Raw genomic sequence first — 6,175 nt, 5'->3', positions numbered from 1 at the left:
GAGAGAGAGACCGATTAAACGAAAGTTACGAAATTAATACCCAGAAATTAAATGCCTAATGAGAAAACGAACATACATGTAATAAAAAAAAAAAAAACAGCAAAAAAGGGGACAAGCAAATTCAAGAAAAAACATGAGAATATCCACAACGAAAAGTACAAGAAAAACAAAGCTAGAAAAAGAAAAGCATCCAGTGAAAGAAAACGAAAGCTAGAAAAAAAATACGAATATAACTCGACTCTCGAAAAAATCCACAGGAAAAAAAAAAAAAAAAAAAAAAAAAAAAAAAAAAAAGACCTGACCTCGAAGGCCCGACTGAGCCAAGTTTACCTCCAGCCCCAGACATTTTTCACGGATTTCCCTTCATTAGACAGCTTGAATGCCGACCCCTATAGACACTGCGCTCAGGGGGCAAGAGAGAGAGAGAGAGAGAGAGAGAGAGAGAGAGAGAGAATCCCTATAGACAATAAGCTCAAAGAAGGATAGCTGCTGGGTTGGGGTGGGAGTGGGCTGCTATTGTTTGACGGGATACGACTTTTTCACTCAGTATTAAGAAGAGAGAGAGAGAGAGAGAGAGAGAGAGAGAGAGAATTTACAAGTCATATATAACCTTCCATCCGAGCTGCGGGAAAAGCTGATCGAACTCTCAAATCTACAGTCCGATAACTTCCCCCTGACTAGTAATGAAGTTATATAATGCTATTCACAGGAGCTGTCAACAAAAAGAGAATCATTATTTTTGCTGTGCTGTTTCTTTTTATAGTTCTCCCACTATTATACTTTCCCTTTCCATGTTCCTGCCTCACCTCATCCTTTGGTAGGAAAGAGCGTAATGATGATGGTGATGATGATGATGATGATGATAATGATGATGATGACAGGATGAAGAATGTTTATTTAGCTTCTCCCTTAACTGGAGCCGTTTTTTATTATATTTTGGACTTCTGGTGATCTACGGACGATTTTATTCAGTTTATGATAGATTTTTGGATTGGAAGGGTTAAATATAGCTTTCCTTACCTCTGCAGCTACTATGGTATACTGGGTGTACTCCTAAGAATCCTAGTCATAACCTGAATAAAGTTGTCTGATAGCAATAAGAATGAAATAAAAATGCCATCTTCTAGGTGAATGTGTAAGCTCTATTTAAGTTTTATGAAGGCACTCTTTAACTCCTACTCCCCCAAACCGTATTTTCTGTTTTATTTTCGCTGCCTAAAGACGATTCTATTCAGTTCAGATTTCTAGTAGTTGAGTGGGTAATGAAAGCTACAAACATCCTCTCCATTTCGAAAAGTTTTCCATATGTTTAAGGTAGAGTAAACATTTAAAAGTAGCAAGAGTAAAATGGGAAACGCGCATGGGAATGAAGGGGTACAGTACAATAGTATGGTGGTGGCTGAATCTACATTAACTCAGAATTACCAAGCAACCCAGCCCGACATATACTGAAAGCCATCGTTCGGGTCCATTTCATCGATCCTATGGGTAACAGTGCTTTACTGTTGTACTGCACCAATAACTACCTTTACTTTTCCTTCCCGCAGAGACGTATACAAACACCTGGAGCGTACACCTTACACGACACCCACAGTGCAACCTTTGCTTTCATTCCATCATTAAAGTATGTAAACAGCTGGAGAGTATACATCCATTAGCATATCCACATTTTCACGCCTTGATATCTATAGTACAAGGCTGTGGCATAATTTTCCTCATGTAACACTTTTTTTCTCTCTCTCTAGGAAACCAAGAGTCATGTTGGCGAAAAATTCAGCCCCTCTCTCTCTCTCTCTCTCTCTCTCTCTCTCTCTCTCTCTCTCTCTCTCTCTCTCTCTCTCTCTCTCTCTCTCTCTCTCTCACACACACACACACACACACACACACACACACACACACACACACACACACACACACACACACACACACACACACACACACACACACACACACACACACACACACACACACACACACACACACACACACACACACACACACACACACACACACACACACACACACACACACACACACACACACACACACACACACACACACACACACACACACACACAACTAATCCATTCCCTAAAACTGGTGTAAATAATACTGAAATAATATTGCCCCCATATCATAAGATGTCTTAGTATAAAAGCGATTAATGGAAATATTTTATAATCCTTCCCGCGAAAGATTTCAGCCAAGCTAAATAGTATCATGCAGCGGTGGCAAAAATAAAATAAAACTAATGTGCCGTTTTTCCATAATTTTCAGATGAAACATGGAAACTGCATACCCAGTCCTTTGATATGCATGCCCGATTTGAAAGAATTAAAGAATAATAATATTACTGCACCATAGAAACCGCTAGTCTCCCAGTGTAAAAACCACATGATTGCAATGGTGGCATATGTGAAGGAGTGATATCCCAGGATACACTCAGTGAGTCCTACTACTACTACTACTACTACTATTATTATTATTATTTTGTAGTAGCAGTAGCAGTAGTACTAGTAGTAGTAGTGGCACCAGTGGTAGCAGTCAGCGGGTGGGGGCCAATTCTACAATACGTGCCAAGATATCAAAGCGACATCTTCCCTCCTTTCCCTATTTTGTATCTGTTATAAGTATTGGAGGAAGCTGACCTCATAAAAATAATGGTGGAAAAATTTATATTATAGTGGATGACATTACCCAAGACCCAGACTAAATGACCTGAGAAGTTTATTTGAAATCCATGTGCTCACTTTTATGTGTTCTGATCGTTTAAAAATGACTAACAGGGTTAAAGCTAACGATATGAATGACGAACCTTAAACCTTCAATTTCGAAAGGTAGCAATAAGATGAAGGTATACTGTATTTATGGAGGCATTCCAATTCCCCTACTTTCTAACAGCGCCAAAGACGTGTAGTGAACGCCTTTAGTCACTAACAGCACCAAAGACGTGCAGTGAATGAGACCGACGCACCTTGATCATCCGATTTTCCAAACTCTGATTTAGAATAGTCTGCCTCATTGACAGAGGCTTCCTAGTTCCTCTACTCGTAGCGAGCTTTGAATTTCCAGCTGTCACACATAAGAAGGTCCAGCATTCTTAGAGACTCCCATTTCCTCTGATGATATACAGCATCACAGAATGACGAACATTTGAGCATCCAAATCCCCGAGCTTGACCGTCGGACGAAGGTAGATTGCACTGCAATTATGTCCTTTTAATATTGAAACTGCTATTTCAGCGCGATTTTATTCAACTTATGACAGACTCCTCGAAACTACAGTATAGGACTAGATACAGATTTTAATCCCTTGAGCTGAAAAAGGGCTTCCCTCAGTTTAATAAATTCACCTGGAAGCTGGAAGAAAACACTAAAAAAGTACTGTGCAGGTATGCAGAAAACATTTAAAAAGACGTCAAAAGATTCAGACTCATCAGAAAGTACAATAGCATGAGAGAGAGAGAGAGAGAGAGAGAGAGAGAGAGAGAGAGAGAGAGATAAGACGTCACAGAATGGAGATGATTAAGATGTCCTCCCGCCCCTCTCATCGACAACACCATAGAGAGCCAGCGGGTGGAGGTAACATATAAACCACGAAAACATTGCTGGCGACCGTACACGAGGCCTAAGAACTCTGATAGATTTCGCAGTAGTTCTTCCATAGCAATTTGTTTGCCATATTACACCTTCTCATTTTTTGCATGTTATTATAGTCTGTTTGCATTCTGACATGCTGCCTCAGTAACTTACACAAGGATATTGAAGTGTAATGCATCAGTCACTATGGAAAAGATGTTACGGAATTTCCACTTAGAATACGCAAATGAGAGCAAAGAAGAACTTTGAACTTTGACAATCTAGCTCTCAGAAACGCGGCTTGAAGTTGAAGGCTGTTGTATCTAGAAAGGCCTCCCAGTCCCCCTTTTAATCAACAACACCATAGAAGGGCAGGGGTTGGAGGTAACAAGTAATTCCCGAAGGTGGTGCAGCGGCTCAGAGGCATCTTACGTAACCCCGTCATTAGCGAAGAGTTTCCTGGAATCCTGTCCTGGCGGGTATTTGGTGTATAGGCGGCTCAGACTTAGGGTGTCCTAGGGTGCCAGGGTTGTGTGTGAGATATTTTTTAACAGTTATATTTTCTTGCTATTTTTCGTTTTTCTTTTTCCTTTTTTTTTTTTTTTTTTTTTTTTTTTTTTTTTAATGAAGGAGTGACGTATTTTTGTCATCTCCGTCATTGTCAGTATCATCGCACGTTATAAGAGCGTTCCAGCGCGTGTTATGTGTCATCATCATCATCATCATCAATATAGTCTCCATTCTTAATGAAGATTTTTTTTTTCCAATATAAAAGCAACTTCTTTTCCTCTACCTCCTCCTCCTCATCATCATCATCTTCGTCATCATTATCCTCCTTCTCATCATCAGTTTTATATCCCAAACACTCTAGTGACTGCAAATAATCATTATCATCATCACCATTCTTGATGTTCCAAACATTTTATTGACCATGTATGATCATCATCATCGCCACCATCATCATCATCATCATCATCATGACCATTCTTCATATTCCAGACATTACCGTGAATGTGTATAATCCTGCTCCTCGTCCTCCTCCTGGTCCTCCTCCTCCTCCTCCTCCTCCTCCTCTTCATCATTATCAACATCATCATCATCATCATCATCATCAACATCATCATCATCATCACTACTTCTATAGTTGCATTCTAATGAAGGAACTGTGTATCTCTGCCATCATCATCATTATCATCGTTATCTCTGCCATCATCATCATTATCATCGTTATCATAACTGCTTTTGAAGTTGAATTCTATATGATAGAACTATGTATCTCTGCCATCATCATCATCATCACCACCACTTCTATAGTTGTATTCTAGTGAAGGAACTGTTTGTCCCATAACGACCACCACAACCACCATCATCATTATCATCGCCTCTTTGCATTTCAGTGAAGGTATAATAAATTATGTCATCAACGTAATCAGTGTCAGTATCAGCACCACCATCATCCTCTTCCGGTTATCGTGTCGTATCGTATTGTATATAAAAGATCCTACATGCTTACCTGCGTCGTCCTTTGATCACCTGATGGCGACTTTCCATGCGGATCGATCCCTGGCAGCCTCCCTATTCAATCCCTTCTCCTTGAGGTCACAATCTATGATCTCGTCCCAGGTCTCTTTTGGTCTGCCTCTCGGAAACATACCCTCGAGGTTTACACGTCTTACCATCCTCATCCAGTTATCATCTTCCATCCTCTCAACATGCCCAGACCATCTCAGTCTACTCCTCCACATCACAACACTAATACATTCAAATCCCATCCTTCCCCTCAACTTTTCAATCGGAGTCCTCGTCCCCCCCACACCCAGCCTCGCATTCAAGGACGCACTACGTATCTATCTAATCATCATCATTTTTGTACGTTAGAGCCAGCAAATATCGTCGTCCTTTACTGTCCAAGTCTCACCACCGTACGACAATACACTCCTAACACATGCCACATGCAAGGACCCCTCAGGAGAGGCAACAACTCCCTGAATTTCCTCCAACCACTCCTTACTCTATCAACAGAACTAGCTCCAGCCCCACCTCCAGCACATAACATGTCTTCCAAACAACATAACTCCTACACACACTCAAGAGACTCTCAGAAAGATCAATCTTTTCCCGCCTTTCAGTCTCTTCATGCTCTCTCCGACACACCGCACACAAGAAATCAACGTTATTTCGCAGTCTACCTCTAATTGTGTGCCACTACATCTTTTATGCACCCACTTTATCACAAACACTGCATTAGATGGAGTTACTTTCCGCCAGTATATCTGATAAGTAGGATTTCGACCAGGTATATGAAAGGGCAAAAGCAGGTGAATTATCTGTAAATTTCTTTAGGCCATTTCTTTTAATATATGATATACCTTTCAGCTATAACTTTTCTTATGGCGGGGGAGATTTGAGTACAGATTACAGTGAAGGAGTACATGTGGGAGTGGTGTTTGGAGGAGCGGGTTTGAATGGTAACAGATTATTAGTCCTGAATTACAACACTACAGTATATTGCCCACCCGCGTCTGCAATATTGTCCTTTGTGTTGTTTTTGTTTGGATTTTTTTATATTTGTATCTAAACCCTTCATTTTTTGCTCC

The sequence above is a fragment of the Coenobita brevimanus genome, chromosome 71 (assembly GCF_032717465.1).
Source record: "Coenobita brevimanus isolate Jiangsu-jjx chromosome 71, ASM3271746v2, whole genome shotgun sequence".
NCBI lineage: Eukaryota > Metazoa > Arthropoda > Malacostraca > Decapoda > Coenobitidae > Coenobita > Coenobita brevimanus.
This window is presented reverse-complemented; position numbering follows the sequence as displayed.